Source organism: Mustela putorius, unplaced genomic scaffold, assembly GCF_011764305.1.
Source record: "Mustela putorius furo isolate JIRA1106 unplaced genomic scaffold, ASM1176430v1.1 tig00003845_pilon_pilon_pilon, whole genome shotgun sequence".
Lineage (NCBI taxonomy): Eukaryota > Metazoa > Chordata > Mammalia > Carnivora > Mustelidae > Mustela > Mustela putorius.
The window spans coordinates 54,297,841-54,319,082 of NW_025421998.1; the positions used below are offsets into that span (position 1 = coordinate 54,297,841).

General features: G+C 39.2%; 1 long non-coding RNA gene across 1 annotated transcript in view; it reads right to left on the reverse strand.

Moving 5' to 3' along the window:
- LOC106004907 overlaps positions 1 to 20,605 on the reverse strand; it is a 40,798-nt gene extending 20,193 nt beyond the window's left edge. Inside the window, exons 1-2 of the long non-coding RNA XR_001177986.2 lie at positions 20,487 to 20,605; positions 3,143 to 3,237 (exon numbers count right to left, since the gene is read on the reverse strand). This is a non-coding gene — a long non-coding RNA (uncharacterized LOC106004907). The remainder of the gene's footprint in view (positions 1 to 3,142; positions 3,238 to 20,486) is intronic.
- Between the last annotated feature and the right edge of the window lie 637 nt (positions 20,606 to 21,242).

A 21,242-nucleotide genomic window follows, 5' to 3' on the forward strand; every position in this document is an offset into this window, starting at 1 on the left:
TTCTAGTGTTTCACCTTTCTGTGGATTAGAAACAAATGTTGTAGTGAATCAGCTTCAATCTTGCTGAACAGAGTAATATCCATAGTTGTAATGTCTAATGTGGTAGACAGTAACCACCAGTGTGCATTTAATTTTAATTTTAAATTCACTAAAATTATATAAAATTAAAAATTATGGCCTCTGACTTCAAACATGCTAATGGCTATGATATTGGACAGTGAAAATACATTTCCATCATTGCAGACATATCTACTGGACAGTCCTGCCAAAGAGATTAATGGAAGCTTGATCACTAAATGATCTCATGGAGCTACGCAGACTCACCTACCTGGACCAACAATTACTGAACTGTAAGATGATAAGGAAATATACATCTGTTTTAAGCAACTATATTTTAGGATATTCTGTTACAGCAGCTTACCCTGTATCTAATGTAGTTCCTGATTTATTCTTAACCAAGGATGAAAAACATTCATGAAGCAAGGTAACTGTATAGGACAAGAGCAGATTCAGAATATCTAAGTAGCACACCTTCCCTTGGTACCCAGGTCGTTAATCAGGGAGCATGCCAGGTGGTAACATTGTCCATATAAGATAGAGTCATAATCCTAAAAGCTCAATTCTTGCTCTATCATTGCACTTTTGTATTGTCATTCAGGAAGAACTTAGACAATCAATCTATGAACTTCCTTCTAATTCAAGCATTTAGTGTTATAAATTTCCTTGTTAGTACTGCTTGAACTTGGTCCCACAAAGTTTCATATGCTGTATTTCCATTTTCATTCAGTTCAGTGTATTCTTTTTTAATTTCTCTTGAGACTTCTTTGACCCATGGATTATTCAAAAGTGTGTTGTTTAGTTCCTAGGGCTTGAAATTTTTAGATCATCTTTGTGATACCCATTTCTTGATTATACTGTGGTCAGAGAACATACTTTATATGATTTCAATTCTTTAAAATTTGTTGAGGTTTGTTTTATGGCTTAGGATGTGGTCTATCTTGGTATATGTTCCATGGGTTCTTGAAAAGAATATATATTCTGTTGCTATTAGGTGAAGTGCTTTATATGTCAATTAGCGCCTATTAGTTGAAATCGTCTGTATCTTTGATGATTTTCTCTGTAGTTGTTCTATTGATTGTTGAAAGGAATATTGATGTTGCCAAATAGAATTGTGAATTTGTCTATTTTTCCTTTTAGTTCTCTAAGTTTTTGCTTCATGTATTTCACAGTTCTGTCATAGGGTGAACAAAGAGTTGGGCTTACTAGGTTTTACTGGTAGTTTGACTCTTTTATCATTATGTAACAACTCTCTCTGTCCTTGGTCATTTTCTCTGCTCTAAGTCTACTTTATCTGATATCAATACCCCTACTTCTGCTCTCTTTTGCTTAAGATCTGCATGGTATATATTTTTCCATCCTTTTAACTCACATATAGCATTTGAATTATTTGAAGTGAGTTTCTTGTACAACACATAGTTGGGTCATGTTTTTAAAAATACAGTGTGAATCTCTGTCTTTAATTGGTATGTTTAAATTGTTTATATTGAATATAATCATTGATTTGTTAAGCCTCAAATACGCCATTTTTCTTACTTTGTCTTTGATCTCTATTTTGTTTTTCCTGCCTTCCAGTAAGTTACTTGAACATTTTTAGAATTCCATTTTGATTTACCTGTAATGTTTTTGAGTGTATCTCTTTGTAGAGCTCTTCTAGTGTTTGCTCTAGGCATTCATCATTCATTACATTATTTACATCTAATTGATCAGAGTCACTGGTGTCAACATTTTACCAGTTCAAGTGAAACACAAAAACTTTATTTCTCTTTATACCCTTTTATTCACCCTCATTTATAATTGCCTTAATTATTTTCTCTCCATATACTGAGAACCACATAGACAGTTAACATTTTTGCTTCAATAATCCAAGATAATTTTTAAAAACTCTAGAGGTATAAAGTCTTAAAAAAAAAAAAAAAAAAAAAAAAAAAAAAAAAAAAAAACCTCCAGAGGGGAAATCTATTATTCTATTATACTCAATCATTTCATTTTTCTTCCTTTGGCTTTTCCCAGATTCTTTCTTCCTTTTTTATATTCTAAGATTCTTTCTTTTGCCATTTCTGTCTCGTTTTTGTTTAGCCATTCTTTTAGGGTACACATACTGGCAACAAATTTTCTTAGCTTTCTGTTATCTGAGAAGTCTTCACTTCCCCTTCATTCCTAAGGATATTTTCACTGAATATAAGTTCTTTTCTTTTAGCACTTCAATGTCTGTCACTCCCTTCCAGTGTTTTATGGTTTCTAATGAAAAACCTGCTTGTCATTTAAATTGTTTGTTTTTTTGTTTTGTTTTTCCTATAGGCAAATGTAATGTGTCACTTCTTTCTGGCTGCTTTCAAGAACTTTTCCTTGTCTTTAGTTTTCATGTGGGAAAAGAAGTCCAAGTCCCTCATTTGTCCTTGATTGACAATAAGGGTGGAAGTTACCCTCTGTTACTACTAGGCAGGGATGGAAGTTTAGCCTTCCCACTAGGTCTTCCCTGATGCCACGCTGGCTGAAGAGGGGTGCCTCACTACTACTTCCACTAACATGGTGAGGGGAGAAGATGGCCTCATTACCACTGAAGGCTGGGGAAAGTTCTAACTCTCCATTTAGCCCCTCTTACATCATGCTAATGGGGCAGAGAAGGGTTATCTCCTTACCAGCTGGTGGGAGAAGCAGCCCAAGCTTTGGGTGTAATCCACTCACACTGCAAGGGCTGGGAGGGGTGTTCATTACTGCCTAGCAGGGATGGAGGTCCCAGATCCCTACTCCGCCTTCTCTGACACCTTCCCTGTGGGCGTGTTGTGGGCCTCATTACAGTCTCATGAGGGCGGAAGCCTAGGCTCCTCACTTGCTCTCAGCTAGAGAAGGTGTAGTGGGACCGTAGATATTTCTGTGGAATTTGACTGAAGTCTAGTGCCATTATCTAGAAGTTTTCTGTCTTGTGAGACTGCCCATTTCCTAGTCCTTTGGCTAGAAAGATCAAACTTTTCTCAAAACATTTTTTTTTTAAATATGCACCCACTGGCATTTTCTGAGTTGCTATTTTCTTTAGTGTTGAGTCTGAAATCTATGAGACAGAAAGAAAACCCAAGGAACTCACCATCATGTCATTCCTCAGGTCCTAGTCCCTGCCTCTTGTCTCTACAGAGTCTTCTTATATTTGTTTTATACATAATATCCAGGTTTTAGTTATACCTAGTGGGAGGAACAGGGGAGGGTAGGTTTATTTCATCTTCCCGGAGGCAGAATATGTGTAGTAATATCAGGTACTCCCAGTTCTTAACCCAAAATCAAATTTCCAAGGCCACATCTTCATCATGCAGAATCCATGCCAGTGAGCCATCTCTCACTGATGAAGAATGCCTCCTATTTCTTCACTGGGACACATAGAAATAATATTAATAAAGTAGAAAAACAATATCAAACTAAAATTAAAAATCTATACTGTACAATAGGTATTCATCATACAAGTTCCAATATAATGATTGTGAATAATATTTCATATATTAAGCTGGTGTTCTTTTCATTCCTAATAATTCCTTTCTGTCCCATGATCTTTCCCCACCTCAAACTGAAGATTAAGGCATCTACTACTTCCAAAGAGAAGAAGAGATGTGTAGAAAAGCAGATCTTTTCTTTTTTAGTTGTAATAGCCTGATCTTTTGAGGATATGGCAAAAAAGGATGCATTACCAAATGGACTGGAGAAAATGCATGATTATGATTATATAAAATCCAGTTTTTCCTATCCTAAAGGAGAAACAGACTCCCTTGCTGTGGGAGATAGGGAGTGATAAGATGGAGAAAAACACAAAAGTTACTTGTTAATAAATATCTCTGAGAAGGGCATCCAAGTGCTGTTTGTGCGTCTGAAGGTCACAAATAAGAATAGCCTGGAGAGCCCTTGAGACAGGACAGAGCAGAAATAAGGATAATGTGTCTGATGAATGAAGACCAATTTATATTAAATACCTTGGAAACAGAGGACAACCACCTGGGGGTAGATGGCTTATCCCCACCCCCATCTTACCCATTGGGAAGTCTTGGCACTCCTGGGACTGACTTTCAATCCTAAAGGTACACGGGGAAGTAGGGGAAGAAAGGGCCTGAACTGACTGAAGAAATGTTGATTTGGCCTTATAAACTTCTATAAAATGAGGGCTTGGCATAAAACTTATGTTCAATTTAAAAAAAAATAAAAGATAGGGCTTACATACCTGTGTTAACAGCATAAGATTCATGCCCATTACAGAATAATGAAATAACAAAGAAATGTTGGCAAATTATCAGAAATATTCAAGTAAGAGAGTGTGGTTTTCTAGTAGAGTTGGTAGATGAAGTACATTTTAATAAATAAGTTAATGAGGGGCGCCTGGGTGGCTCAGTGGGTTAAAGCCTCTGCTTTCGGCTCAGGTCATGATCCCAGGGTCCTGGGATCGAGCCCTGCATCGGGCTCTCTGCTCAGCAGGGAGCCTGCTTCCTCCTCTCTCTCTGTCTGCCTCTCTGCCTACTTGTGATCTCTGTCAAATAAATAAATAAAGCTTTTAAATAAATAAATAAATAAATAAGTTAATGAAACTTTTGCTTAGTATATCCACAAATGTTTCAATTGTTGATGAAGCTCTTTGCCAGTGTAATAACAATTAACTACAAAATGCCATAAAGACTAAGACATAGTTCTGACATTGCAATAAATCAGGTTTTAGAAATCTCCATCCTTTGAAAAAGAGCCACAAAAAAAAATGAAAATTAAGAGTTTTATAGCAACAGTCAAATACTCTGTTTAGAAAAGAGCCGTAATAACTGGCAAGGGCCCAACACATGATTTGCTTCATGCTTAAACGCACTGATTAATTTTAATTAGGTAGTAGCTGAACCACGGCAGATAAAGAGGTTACAGGAATTTTTACATTTCTCTGAAATGCTACAGACCAAAGAAAGGAACCACAGACATACCTTGTCTTATTGCACTACATAGACACTGAATTTTTTTCAAATTGAAGATTCATGGCAACCCTGCACAGAGCAAGTCTATTGGCACTATTTTTCCAACAGCATTTGCTCACTTCACGTCTCTGTGTCCTCTCGATAAATGTTGTGTGTGTTCTGATTGCTCCACAGATGAGCCATTTCCCTGGTTCTCTCCCTCTCCTTGAGCCTCCCTACTCCCTGAGATACAACAATATTGAAATTAGGTCAATTAATAACCCTATAATGGTCTCTTAAGTGTTCAAGGGAAAGGAAATGTTGCATGTCTCTCACGTTAAATCAAAAGCTGGGACTTGATTACGTTTAGTGAGGAAGGCGTGTCAAAAGCAAGAGAAGTTCAATCTAAGCCTCTTGTGTCAAACTGTTGGCCAAGTTGTGAATGCAAAGGAAAAGTTTCTGAAGGAAATTAAAAGTGGTACTCCAGTGAACACACAAGTGATAAAAAAGTAAAACAGCCTGCTTCCAGCATGGAGGAAGTTTTAATGGTCTACACGGAAGCCACAACATTCCCTCAAACCAACGCCTAATCGAGAGCAAGGCTCTAACACTCTTCAGTTCTGTGAAGGCTGACAGAGAGGTGGATGCTGCAGAAGAGGAGTGTGAAGCAAGCAGAGGGTTGGTTCATGAGGTTTAAGGAGAAAGCCGGTCTCCATGACGTGACGGTGCGAGATGGAGCAGCAGGTGCTGATGTGGAAGCTGCAGCAAGTGATCCAGAAGATCTGGCGGAGTTCATCAGAGAAGGTGGCTGCCCTAAACAACAGATTTTTCTCTGTTTTTTTTTTTCCCCTTTTTTAAAAGATTTTATTTATTTGACACAGAGAGAGAAAGCATACAAGCAGGGGGAGAGGCAGAAGGAGAGGGAGAAGCAGGCTCCCCACTGAACAGGGAGCCAAATGCAGGGCTCCATTCCAGGACCCTGGGATCATGACCTGAGCTAACGGCAGACACTTAACCGACTGAGCCATCCAAGTGCCCCAAAAGATTTTCAACACAGATGAAACAGCTTTATATTGGGAGAAGATGCCTTTTAGGACTTTCATAGCTGGAGAGAAGTCAATGCCTGGTCTCAAAGCTTCAGAGGAGAGGCTGAGCCTCTTTTTAGGGGTCAACACACCAGTGACTTCAAGCTGAAGCCAATGTTCATTCCAAAAATCCAATGGCCCTTAAGAATTATGCTAAATACTCTGCCTGAGTTCTCAAAATGGTATAACAAACCCTGGCAGACAGCACATCTGTCTATAACATAGTTTACTGAATATTTTAAGCCACTGTTGAGACCTCCTGCTCAAAAAAACCATATTCCTTTCAAAATATGACTACTTATGGGGCACCCAGGTGGGTCAGTTGGTTGAGCAACCAACTCTTGATTTGGGCTAGGTCATGATCTCAGGGTCGTTGAGATCTAGTCCCTAGTCTGGCTCAGCACTCAGCGAGGGGATCTGCCTGAGATTCTCTCTCTTTCTCCTTCTGTTCAACATCCTGATTTCTCTCTTTTTATAAAATAAATAAATCTTTAGAAAAATATGACTGCTCATTGACAGCGCACCTGGTCACCTAAGAGCTCTGATGGAGATGGATAATGAGATGAATTGTTTTCATGGCTGTTAATGGATTCATTCTGTGGTCCATGGATCAAAAAGTATTTTTTACTTTCAAGTCTTATTACTAAAGAAATAAATTTTTTGGTGCACCTGAGTGCCTCAGTGGGTTAGGCCTCTGCCTTCAGCTTGGGTCAATGATCTCAGGGTCCCCTCCCTCTCTGCCTGCCTCTCTGCCTACTTGTGATCTCTCTCTCTCTCTGTGTTAAATAAATAATAATAATTAAAAAAAAAGAAAGAAATTTTGTAAGGCTGAGGCTACCATAGACAGTGATTTCTCTGATGGATCTCCGCAGTGTAAATTGAAAACCTCCTGGAAAGGTTGTGCCACTCTAGATGCCATTGAGAACATTGTGATTCATGGTAAAAGGTCAAAATATCACCACTCACAGGAGTTTGGAAGAAGTTGATTCCAGTCTTCATGGAGGACCATGAGGGGTTCAAGACTTCAGTGGAGGAAGTTACTACAGATGTGGTGGAAACAGCAAAAGAAATAGAACCAGATGTGGATCCTGAAGGTGAGACTGACTTGCTGCAACCTCATAATCAAACTTAAATGGATGTGGAGTTGCTTCTTAAGGATGCACAAAGAGGGGCACTTGGGTGGTTCAGTGGGTTAAGCCTCTTCTTTCAGCTTAGGCCATGACCTCAGGGTCCTGGGATTGAGCCCCACATCAGGCTCTCTGCTCAGCAAAGGAGCCTGCTGCCCCATCTCTCTCTGCCTGCCTCTCTGCCTACTTGTGATCTCAATCTGTCAAATAAATAAATAAAATCTTTAAAAAAAAAAAAAAAAGGATGCACAAAGAAAGTGGTTTCTTTTTTTTAAGAATATTTTATATTTATTTACTTATTTGTCAGAAAGAGCAAGCGAGAGAGCGGTGAGTGAAAGAGTGGACACATACAAGCAGGCTCCCTGCTGAGCAAGAAGCCTGACACGAGACTTGATCCCAGGACTCTGGGATCATGACCCAAGCTGAATACAGACACTTAACTGACTAAGCCACCCAGGTGTCCCAAGAAAGTGGTTTCTTGACGTGGAATCTACTAATGAAGAAGCTGTGAAGACTGTTGAAAGGACAGCAAAGGATTTAGAATATTCCACAAATTTAGCTGATAAAGCAGGAGCAGGGTTTGAAAGGACTAACTCTAATTCTGAAAGAAGTTCTACTGTGGGTAAAACGCTCTCAAAGAGCTTTGCATGCCACAGAGAAATGGTCCATGAAAAGACAAATCCACTGATGAAGCAAACCTCATACTTGTCTTGTTTTAAGAAACTGCCCCAGCCACCTCAACCTTCAGCAACCACCACCCTGTCAGCAGCCACCGATGTCCAGGCAGCACCCTCCACCAGCAAAAAGATTACAAAAAAAAATCACTGAAAGGTCAGATGTAGTTAGCATTTTTTAGCAATAAGTATTTTTTTAATTGAAGTATATACATTGTTTTATATACTGGGAAGCCAAAAATTTCATTTAATTTCCTTTATTGACATACTCACTTTGTTGCAGCAGTCTAGAACCAAACCTGCAGGATTTCTGAGGCATACCCGTATCTATGTGTGAAATGTCACATTACAATCATGCACTAGCTTGCTTTTCCCTTCTTTTCCCAGCCAGCATTTGCCAGAGTGGGTCCTCCTGAATGATGCCCAGGAATATGCTTTTTCACAAGTTTCTAGGGGATTCTGATGATTCAAAGTTTGGAAAACAGAAGAGTACTCTAAACAGACCCTAAACCAGGCTCAGTTAAACTAGATGAAGAGCCACAGCCCCTGCTGTTTCTGGGAATGCTTCCTTCCTTCCTCCTCCTTCTAAGTCACCCTGCCCTACTAGCTTCTATTTCCTCACAAGTCTCTGGGGCCAAAGCAAACTCTCAACCTGTAACATTCCAGCCAATTTTGACTTCACCTTCCTTGAAAACTATTTCTGTGGAACCTCTGGGTAAAGAAGGTACAGTAATATATTCTATTCCATGGCCCTCTCTCAAATTTTCCTGAAAACAACAAAGATGAAAAAATGAGGGGCGCCTGGGTGGCTCAGAGGGTTAAGCCTCTGCCTTCGGCTCAGGTCATGATCTCAGGGTCCTGGGATCAAGTCCCGCATCCGGCTCTCTGCTCAGCAGGGAGCCTGCTTCCTCCTCTCTCTCTCTCTCTGCCTGCCTCTCTGCCTGCTTGTGATCTCTGTCAAATAAATAAATAAAACCTTCAAAAAAAAAAAAAGATGAAAAAATGATGGGGGAAAAAAAAAACCAGTATCATCAGTGAAGCAGAGAAACAAACACAGGCCCAGGCTACAAGTACATTGCCCCAAATCTGGGGAGTTTGGGTGGAGATGCCAGAGGAATCGATCTCCTGCACAGTACATATTCTCCTAAAGGAATTGCCAGCATTCTGAAGGGCCTATCCAAGGGCTCTAGGTCAGAGCAAGTCCTGGGGATAGACACCGCCCACAGAAGTGAGGTATACAGTCTGTTCAGACATACGTATGAGTTTCTTTCCTGAGAATGAATTCAAACACAACTGGTAATTAGGGAGGTGCAGAAATTATATGGGTTCATATATGACCTTTCCCAGTTGTTTTGAAGTTACCATGAGCAGGATTTCTCACAATTAAAGAGAAAGACTTAACAGCATAAAAAATCCTAAGCAGTATATAAAATCCTAAAATTTTATATAAAATATAAAAGGGGGAGCCCAAATCCTTTACAAGTTTAGTGACTGGTGTAGGGACTTAAAAACCTCTACTCCATTTTCTACTCCATTAAGTTTCTAAGGGATTCAGAGTGCTGATGTCAAAACTGCAAAGGCATGTGCCTTGTGTTAAAACAACCAACCAACCAAACAAACAAACAAATCAGGGGCCCTGGGTGGCTCAGTCGGTTAAGGATCTGCCTTCAGCTCAGGTCGTGATCTCAGGGTTCTGGGATCAAGCCCCACATCAGGCTCCCTGCTCCGTGGGAAGCCTAGTTCTCCCTCTCCCACTTCCCCTGTTTCTGTTCCCTCCCTCACTGTCTCTCTCTCTGTCAAATAAATAAATAAAATCTTAAAAAAAAAAAAAAAGAATTGGAAGCTATAAAAAAGGAAACATTCCAAAAACAAAAAGGAGCCAAAACACATACAAAAACCTTAAAGGGCAACCAGCCTACGAGATACAACTTCTAAAACAAATAAATAAACAGAAATTACAGAAATAGGGACAGAGAAAATGGAAAGAAGAGAATTGACAAAAATAATTCGAGGTAATTTCTCTGGATGAAAAGGTACAGACACAATGGAATACTATGCAGCCATCAAAAGAAATGAAACCTTGGGGCGCCTGGGTGGCTCAGTGGGTTGGGCTGCTGTCTTCGGCTCAGGTCATGGTCTCGGGGTCCTGGGATTGAGTCCCGCGCGTCGGGCTCTCTGCTCGGCGGGTAGTCTGCTTCCTCCTCTCTCTCTGCCTGCCTCTCTGCCTACTTGATCTCTCTCTGTCAAATGGATGGATAAAATCTTAAAAAAAAAAAAAAAGAAAAAGAAAAGAAATGAAATCTTGCCATTTGCGACAACATGGATGGAACTAGAGCGTATCATGCTTAGCGAAATAAGTCAAGCAGAGAAAGACAACTATCATATGATCTCCCTGATATGAAGAAGTGGTGATGCAACATGGGGGCTTAAGTGGGTAGGAGAAGAATCAATGAAACAAGATGGGATTGGGAGGGAGACAAACCATAAGTGACTCTTAATCTCACAAAAGAAACTGAGGGTTGCTGGGGGGAGGGGCGTTGGGAGAAGGGGGGTGGGGTTATGGACATTGGGGAGGGTATGTGCTTTGGTGAGTGCTGTGAAGTGTGTAAACCTGGCGATTCACAGACCTGTACCCCTGGGGATAAAAATATATGTTTATAAAAAATAAAAAATTTTTAAAAAATACACTGTATTAAAAAAAACTGATATCAAGGCATATTCTTGTGAAATTTCAGAACTGTGGGGACAAATAGAAGATTCTGCATGCTTCAGAGGAGAAAGAACAGAGCCCAGTAAATAAACAAATAAACAAACAAACAAAACAGGTATCAGGGGTGCCAGAGTGGCTTAGTTAAGTATCTGACTTTTGATTTCAGCTCAGGTCCTGATTTTAGGTTTTGGGATCCTGCCACGGGCTCTGCATTCAGCTCTTTCTCTCTCTTTCTCAAATAAGTAAATAAATAAAATCTAAAGAAGAAGAATTAGTAGTAGTAGTAGTAGTAGTAGTAGTAGTAGTAGTAGTAGTAGTAGTAGTAGTAGTAGTAGTAGTAGTAGTAATAGTAATTGTTTGGGCTCCTGGGTGGCTCAGGAGGTTAAACGTCTGCCTTTGGCTCAGGTCATGATCCCCAAGTTCTGGGACTGAGTCCCACACTGGGATCCCTGCTTAGCGGGCAGTCTGCTTCTCTGCCCCTCCCCAGGCTCGTGCCTTCTCTCTCTCTCAAATAAATAAAATTTTAAAAACAAAACAAACAAACAAACAAAAAACAGCTATCAGACTGCCTTAGTCTTCTTTATTTATTTATCTATTTATTTATTTTCAGCGTAACAGTATTCATTGTTTTTGCACCACACCCAGTGCTCCATGCAATCTGTGCCCTCTCTAATACCCACCATCTGGTTCCCCCAGCCTCCCATCCTCCACCTCTTTAAAGCACTCAGATTGTTTTTCAGAGTCCATAGTCTCTCATAGTTCACCTCCCCTTCCAATTTCCTTCAACTCCCTTCTCCTCTCTAACTCCCCTTGTCCTCCATGTTATTTGTTATGCTCCACAAATAAGTGAAACCATCTAATAATTGACTCTCTCTGCTTGACTTATTTCACTCAGCATAATCTCTTCCAGTCCCGTCCATGTTGATACAAAAGTTGGGTATTCATCCTTTCTAATGGAGGCATAATATTCCATAGTGTATATGGACCACATCTTCCTTATCCATTTGTCCGTTGAAGAGCATCTTGGTTCTTTCCACAGTTTGGCGACCGTGGCCATTGCTGCTATAAACATTGGGGTACAAATGGCCCTTCTTTTCACTCCATCTGTATCTTTGGGGTAAATAACCAGTAATGCAATTGCAGGGTCATAGGGAAGCTCTATTTTTAATTTCTTAAGGAATCGCCACACTGTTCTCCAAAGTGTCTGCACCAACTTGCATTCCCACCAACAGTGTAAGAGGGTTCCCCTTTCTCCACATCCCTTCCAACACATGTTGTTTCCTGACTTGCTAATTTTGGCCATTCTAACTGGTGTAAGGTGGTATCTCAATGTGGTTTTAATTTGAATCTCCCTGATGGCTAGTGATGATAAGCATTTTTTCATGTGTCTGATAGCCATTTGTATGTCTTCATTGGAGAAGTGTCTGTTCATATCTTCTGTCCATTTTTTTATATGATTGCCTGTTTTGTGTGTGTTGAGTTTGAGGAGTTCATTATAGATCCTGGATATCAACCTTTTGTCTGTACTGTCATTTACAAATATCTTCTCCCATTCCGTGTGTTGTTGACTGTTGTTGACTGTTTCCTTTGCTGTGCAGAAGCTTTTGATCTTGAAGTCCCAAAAGTTCATTTTCGCTTTTGTTTCCTTTGCTTTTGAGACATACCTTAAAAGAAGTTGCTGTGGCAACTTCGAAGAGGTTACTGCCTATGTTCTCCTCTAGATTTCTGATGGATTCCTGTCTCATGTTGAAGTCTTTTATCCATTTTGAGTTTATCTTTGTGTACGGTGTAAGAGAATGGTCGAGTTTCATTCTTCTGCATACAGCTGTCCAGTTTTCCCAACACCATTTATTGAAGAGACTGTCTTTTTTCCACTGTATATTTTTTCCTATTTTGTCAAAGATTAATTGACCATAGATTTGAGGGACCTTATCTGGGCTCTCTACTCTGTTCCACTGGTCTATGTGTCTGTTTTTATGCCAGTACCATGTTGTCTTGGTGATCACAGCTTTGTAGTAAAGCTTGAAATCAGGTAATGTGATGCCCCCAGTTTTATTTTTGTTTTTCAACATTTCCTTAGCGATTTGGGGTCTCTTCTGATTCCATAGAAATTTTTGGATTATTTGCTCCAGCTCTTTGAAGAATACCAGTGGAATTTTGATCGGAATGGCATTAAAAGTATAGATTGCTGTCACGGCTGGCGTGACAAATCAACCAGAAAATGTAAGGGTAAGAGGATGGTGAAAAGAAATTAAGAGACAAAGAGATGGGGGCAGGAGGAGCACTGAGGATGATGTCCAACAGTACCGATTTTATTCCACATTTACAAGCATTTATAAGGCAGACCACAATAGAAGGAGTAATACATCAGTATCTAGTCAGATGACCGCAAGTTCCTATAACAAGTTTACACTAACTACAAGCAAACCTTGTGATGCCAGGTAGTCACAGCTAATGCCATTAGCTACTATTGATGCAAGACAATCAACCAGGGATTGGGTTATGGGAAGTACAGGAACAAGAAGGACCAACTAAGAATTCATGACCCTGACCACATTATTCCCTTCTGTAGGGAGAGCATGTGGGAAGTCACGTAAGCGAGCGTATGATACATAGCACAGACCCTTTCCCAGTGTTACTCAACCTTCCTGTCCTTAACCCCTTATCAAGGTGTCCAGACTTTAAAGGAGACACAAGTCAGGGCCTCATTTGATCCACGACTCCAACCGTGACCTCCAACAGATTGCTCTAGGCAGTATAGACATTTTAACAATGTTTATTCTTCTGATCCAAGAGCATGGAATGGTCTTCCATCTTTTTGTGTCTTCTTCAATTTCTTTCATGAGTGTTAGTCTCCTTAACAGCAACACCAGAAGCAAGAAGACTGAAGATTAAGAAGCAATGAAGCAATGTCTTCATCATTCCTCTAAATTCAGCCAAATACTCAAGTATGATAAAGAATGAAGACATTTTTAGATACTCCAGGACTCCAAAAATTTACATCCCAAACACTCTTTTGGAAGAAACTACTGAATGATGAGCTTCGTTAAAGCAAGAGTAAACAAAGAAGAAGATATGGAACACAGGAAAGAGGACAGAATTGAAGGGAATCTCAAGGTAGATTGATGAAGGAAGAGCCTGGGTTAAAAAATGTGCACCAGGTTTACAGGATAGCAGTCAGGATTGAAGCAGTGTCACCAAAAGAAGCCGAACTGAGGACTGTCATCTCATAAATAGCAGCTGCCTTGTATTATCCTTTTTTTGTTGTTGTTTTTTAAGATTTTACTTATTTATTTGATGGAGAGAGAGATCACAGGCAGGCAGAGAGGGTGGGGGAGAAGCAGACTCCCTACTGAGCAGAGAGCCTCATGCAAGGCTTGATCCCAGGACCCTGAGACCATGACCTGAGCCGAAGGCAGAGGCTTAACCCACTGAGCCACCCAGGCACCCCTGTATTATCTTTTTGATCCATGATAGAATACCTGTGAGCCTCGATCCTATTGTTATCTGTACTCAGCCTATTTTTGACCATATGCTAATTAACTGAGTTTCTTCTTTCCTTCCCATGCCCTAAAACCTGGATCTACTGAAGATATAAGCAGAGTACCTACTCCTATCTATTGCATCTCAGCCTTTGGCATGTATTGAGTCACTGATGGAACACAGATTATTGGCTCCAACTCCAGAGACATCTCTTCCGTAGGTCTGCCCTGGGACCTAGGAATTTCTAACAAGTTCTCAGATAATACTGAGAACCACCGCTTTTTAACCTACCCGAGTGCTGGGGTTGATCATGGTGGACTGGGAAGCAACAAACACAAGAATCTCACTCTCTCTACCCATTTTTCCGCTGGACACCCCTGGCCCACACTCCTGGCCTGCCAGGCGTTTTGACTTTCTAGGACTCCTTCAAGCCTTTTCCCAAAGACTTCTCAAGAAGGGTCTCTTGGAACCTAGTCTAAGAAACTCTGTTCAGCTTATTTTCTCCCAGGAGACTTTTTCTAACAATAGCAATATAGCACTTTCCCTATTCAGCTAGGTTGCTACTGACTAATCGTCTTTTCATGTATGCTTAGGCACACATACATACAAAGGTGATTTTAAAAACTGTTTTCAAGAGAGGAAATAATGAATATAAAAGTCATCAAATGGTTACCACCAGGGGAAGAATAGTGTGATCAGGGCAGGGCACTCAGATTTCTAAGACACTGGAACCTTCTATTTATATGTGAATGTACATTTTATTATTAGCCTTTAGAGACTAATAATCATATTTCTTATTTATTCTTCTGTATACAGTCCATAATTTTTAAAAAGAGGAAATAATACCTTCCCACTGAAGAGCATCTCTCAATAAAAAGATCGGGGGGAGAGAAAGCAACTGAGGGAAAATGTTCCTCTAAGGAGGACAGTAACCAATTTGATGAGAGGATGTTTGAGACAACAAACCTAAACTGGAGTACAGACCACCACAGTTCACTGCTGCACCCACTCCCTTCATCTGGGGGCCAACCCATGCAAAGATGTATAATAATCAGATATCAATCAACATAGAACTATATATATTAAAAACTGCAAAAACATCCATATAGGAAAAAAGAAATGTAAGCCAAGAATTGATGAAAAGCACATGTCACAAAGGGAACTATCCTCCTTATATAACCTGCCTGGCCCTGTGGGCATTTTAGTTTCAAACTCTTTTACAAGAGGGGGTCAAAAATTAGAAATGACTAAATTAATCTATAAAGCTGCTGGCAATGTAATAATGCTAAGATACCTGTTTTTAACATCCCATTTTTCATTCATGCAAATAAATAGGGATTGCTACATTTAAGATACATTGAGAAAGATGAATAAGAATTTCATTTTCTCTAAAATGACATTTTATAAAAGTGACACAGAATTTATTTTCCTAATAGAATCTCAGAATAATAAATTTAGAGAACAAAATTAACTCTAGAACTTTTTATAGGATCACAAATAGAATCAATTCAAATCTACTTAGAAAATGAATCACCAAAAGAGACTCTTCATCCACCCAGGACCAAGTTGTCACAGCAAATAGCTAGCTGGGAAAAAGTAATAATAGTACATATTACTTAGGTACTTAGGTATTATGTAGATATTTAGGAATTGTAGATGAGAGAGCACAATGGACAGCAGGGTCTGAATATCTGGGGGTTTTTAAGACCCTACTGCCTACTGCCACTGTCTAGGTATGGGAGTTTGACAGCAGATGTGAATGAGAAGACAGTGCATGTTACAATCTCTGCAGGCTGCAATGTATTATTCGAATGGGAGCTATAGTTCTATCGCTTCCTTCAGTCCAGTGCTACTCAAAGTGTGGCCTATGAAATGATGCCAGGTCATGAACTCTTTGTTGCAGGTATACAATAAGAAAAATACCAAAGTTAGTTGAGTAAACCTTGGGAAACAGTAAATTGGTATTGCTGCATCATCCAAGCATGTAATCAATGGCTCCTCCGAGAAAGATATGGGCCAGTCAGTGAATTCATGAGATGAGGTACCTGTCTCACGAGCTATACAGATCACTCAAATTATCTGATGAATGTACATCAAAAAAAGGTAGGACCAATTATTTTAAAATTAATTTGTCAACTGAAACTGCAAAGTATATAAAAACCTGAAAAATGTAAGCATCACTAGTAATTTATTTTTATAATTAATTTAAATGTTAGTCAAGCCTTTTTATAAATCTATGGCTAAATAAGCTCCACTAAACATTTACACCCCTCAAATAACATACTTTTTCTGAATGTGGCAATAGTCATTAACCAAATGATGACTGCAGAAGTGATTTCAAAAAGAGAAAGGTTGAAAGTTTGTATCTCTTTTATTTGGAATATGTTCCCTCATATAATGGGTTTGTAGCCATAAATGATGGTCAAGGACTAAAACCACAGTACGTTATTTGTAGAAACATAGCTAATAAACCAGTAGAACCACGTATTTAAGTGGTATTTGCATTAAAAAAATAAGTTCAAAGCCAAAAAAATAATCTATGGAAAAAGTACTGGATTAAAAAGACGACACAGACAAATGATTAATATTTCATGCACAAACATTTGTGCTTTGACAACTTCTTATAAAACAGCACTTCAGGTCACTAAAACCAAGAAACTATATACAATTGACATTGGCCAAGGACTTAAGTGAAAAATTGAATCAAAGACAATTGGTTCAAACTGTTTGATGAATGTGCAGCCAAAAATGCATCTCTGGTACCACTTTTTTGAGTGGTACCATAGAATGATATTTTCAGAAACAGGCTTCATAGATTATGATATCTCACCTTTCTGAACTGATACGCTAGGAAGGTCACAACATCACTTCTGTGGTATTTTTGCCCAATTGCAAACCTGAATTTAATTATGAGAAAATGTCAGACAAACCCAAATTGAAGGACATTCTACAAAGTAAGTCAAAGCAATGAAAGCCAGAGAAAGATAGAAGAACTATCCAAAATTAAAGGAGATTAAATTAAATGCAACGCATGACCCTCAACATTAGCAGAACACTTGGTAAAACCGGATAAGGTCTGGAAATCAATTAATAGTACTGTATCATAGTTAGTTTTCTGATTTAGACCACTGTATATGATTATGTAAGATCTTAACATTTGCAAAGCCAGGGGGAAAAGTATAACAAAAACCTTCATACAATTTTGCAACTTTGGTAAGACAAGTTATTTCAAGATGAACAATTCTAAAATAAAAAATTAAATAATGGTATATTCAGACAGTATTATGCAACCATCAAAATGTTTATAAATCTTAATGACATTCAAAACTCTTCACCATATAGCATTGTAGGGGGGAAAACAAAGATCAGAATATGAATTGGTTTATAAAGTACAAATCCAGCTATGTAAATTACGCAGTACATGCATTACACTAAAGCCCAAAAGAATCCACTAATAGCGGATCATCTCTCATGATACTCTATGTGGAAAACCTAAAAGACTCCAACCCAAAATTGCTAGAACTCACACAGGGGTTCAGCAAAGTGGCAGGACATAAAATCAATGCACAGAAATCAACTGTATGTCTATACACTAACAATGAGACAGAAGAAAGAGAAATTGAGGAGCCAATCCCATTTACAATTGCTCCAAAAACCATAGGATACCTTGGAATAAACCTAACCAGAGGGGCAAAGGATCTGTATTCAGAAAACTATAGAACACTCATGAAAGAAATTGAGGAAGACACAAAGAAATGGAAAAATGTTCCATGTTCATGGATTGGAAGAACAAATATTGTTAAAATGTCTGTCCTACCTAGAACAATCTATACACTCAATGCAATCCCTGTCAAAATACCACCAACTTTTTTCACAGAGTTGGAACAAATAATCCTAAAATCCACTTGTACGGAATGAGGAAAGATCCTGAAAAGCCAAAGGAATGTTGAAAAAGAAAATCAAAGCTGGTGGCATCGCAATTCCAGACTTCAAGCTGTATTACAAAGCTGTAATCATCAAGATGATACTGCCACAAAAACAGACACATACATCAATGGAACAGAATAGAAAACCCAGAAATGCACACTCAACTCTATGGTCAACTAATCTTCGACAAAGCAGGAAAGAATATCCACTGGAAAAAAAGAAAAACGGTCTCTTCAACAAATGGTTTTGGAAAATTGGACAGCTACATGCAGAACAATGAAACTAGACCATTTCCTTACACCATACACAAAAACAGACTCAAAATGGATGAAAGACCTAAATGTGACACAGGAATCCATCAAAATCCTAGAGGAGATCACAGTCAGCAACCTCCAAGACCTCAGCGGCAGCAACTTCTCCCTTCCCAAAGGTAAGGGAAACAAAGGCAATAATGAACTATTGGGACTTCATCAAGATAAAAAGCTTTTTCACGGCAAAGGAAACAGTTGACAAAACCAAAAGACAACCAACAGAATGGGAGAAGATATTTGCAAATGTCTTATCATATAAAGGACTAGTATCCAAAATCCATAAAGAACTTACCAAACTCAACACCCAAAGAACAAATAATCCATTCAAGAAATGAGCAGAGGACATGAACAGACATTTCTCCAAAGAAGATGTAAAAATGGCCAACAGACACATGAGAAAAAATGCTCAATATCACTTGGCATAAGGGAAATACAAATCAAAACCACAATGAGATACCACCTCACACCCATCAGAATGGCTGAAATTAACAAGTCAGGAAATGATAGATGTTGGCAAGGATGCAGAAAAAGGGGAACCCTCCTACACTGTTGGTGGGAATGCAAGCTGATGCCGCCATTCTGGAAAACAGTATGGAGGGTCCTCAAAAAGTTGAAAACAAATCTACCTTATGACCCAGCAATTGTACTAGGGATGTACCCCAAAGATAAAAATGGAGTAATCTGAAGGGGCACGTGCACCCCTGTGTTTATAGAAGCAATATCCACCGTAGCCAACCTATGGAAAGAGCCCAGATGTCCATCAACAGATGAAGGGTTAATGAATATGTAGATACACACACACACACACACACATATACACACACACTAGAATATTGCTCAGCCATCAAAAACAGAAATCTTGCCATCTGCAATGACGTGGATGGAACTAGAGGATATTATGTTAAGCAAAATAAGTCAATCAGAGAAAGACAATTATCATATGATCTCACTCATATGTGGAATTTAAGAAACAAAACAGGCTCATAGGGGAAGTGAGGGAAAAATAAAATGAAATTAGAGAGGGAGACAAACCATGAGAGACTCTTAATCACAGGAAACAAACTGAGGGTTGCTGGAGGGGAGTGGGAAGGGGAATGGGATAACTGGGTGATGGACATTAAGGAGGGCACATGATGTAATGACCACTGGGTGTTATATAAGACTGATGAATCACTGACCTCTACCTCTGAAACTAATACATTATATGTTAATTTATAATTGTTTGATTGATTTTAAAAAGTGGTCATCTCCATGGAGAGGATTATACGTAATATTTTCTTTATTCTTTTTGTACTTTGATGTTTCCCAATTTTTTTCTTCAACAAGCATCTACCCCTTTCAAAATGAGAAAAACATTATTTTTAAAAACACACCATGAATTTTGTACCACAAAAATTCATTTAGACATATCTCTTCAGCTTTGTTTTAACAAAAGTTTTTTTCACTACTTTGAATTTCTAAACTATAATTTTGATGAGCCAATAATGATGAATCTTGGCTTATGTGAGTTCTGAATTTAATATCAGTAGCCAAAAGGGCTTAATGGTTTCACCAGCTATTTGGAGATAAATTCTTGACACTATGCACAAACCGTGCTCCCACCACCCTGCCTTAAATCCTGTAGAACTCATAAGTTGAAATGGTTGTTCCATTTTCACTAAATAACTGGAACCATTCCCCAGGTCATCAGAGAGCTCTACATATGTGCCTGAATGGAACAGAAGATGAATTCTTGGCACTATGCACTAGGCACTATGTCCTATCCCTAACCCTAACCTAATCATCTCTCTTCAGCCTGCTTCAAGTTAAGAATGTATTTGTGCCAAACACTGGAGGGGAAAAAAAAAGAAAAAAAAAAAGATCTTGCTGGGAGACAATTCAAGGAGGCCACCAGATATCTGGGCTGCCTTTGCTTCATGTGACAGCCTTCTATAAGTAATCAAGATACTTAGCAGTGTACTGTTGAGGGAGTATAAAGCATGGCTCCCTATCCCCAAATACCTCCTAGTGAGATAATATATATGACTGCTCCTTCCATCCAGGCACAGCACATTCCATAAATAACCCATTACAATCCCTAAATCTATTCCATAAATATTCCTCCATCCTTACTCTGGCAAGTTTAAGACTCAGTTCATCTCTTCAGACTTCACATTTCCTACCTCACAGCCAACTGTAACCACAATTCTGAGCTTGGCTCACCTCTGCATCCTTACCCAGGTACTCTTAGCTTTCAACGGCAACCATATCCCTATGATCTCTGTTCCAACCTCATCTCTGCAGACCAAACTTGATCTACCAGCAGCCAGAGCATGCAGTACAAATGCTTGGTCATTCAGCCCATTGTGACCCTCTTGGACCCTCTTGGCTTCATCAGCCTGCCTCCTAACCCTCCAGTGCTGGAGCCCTGGCCTATCTCCACCATCTGCTTTCTACACTCTGCCTCAGAGGGAAATCATTCTTTTATACTATCTCCTATTTTCTGTTTTTATTTATTTATTATTTGTCTTGTTCTAAAAATGACTTAAGATAACATATACTCTGATCCTACCAGGTTTTGTCAGATGGATTCTTAACCCATGTGGCTTTTCCTTGGGCTTCTATCTGCCCCATGAAGCATATAATGGGGTCCAAAGACACTTTGTGTTCTCTATGACATCAATTCTTACCCCCTTCTTAGACAAGCCAACAGCAACGACAGAGGCAGTTCTCTCACCAAAAGGCAAAGCAGTGATCATGAACTACACATTAGCTGCCAAGTAAAATACTAGAACAGGAAAAGGCAGCAACACTGTGTGATCTTTTATCTATAGCCCAGACCTTTTCACCAAGCAGATGTTGCTCTCCCACTCCCTCTGCTGGACAACCAGGTCCTGCAGCAATTTACCGGAAGTCCACAGCCGTGGGCTGATCTGACACCGTTTACACCTCGAATTGTAAAAGAATTTATTTTAAAGC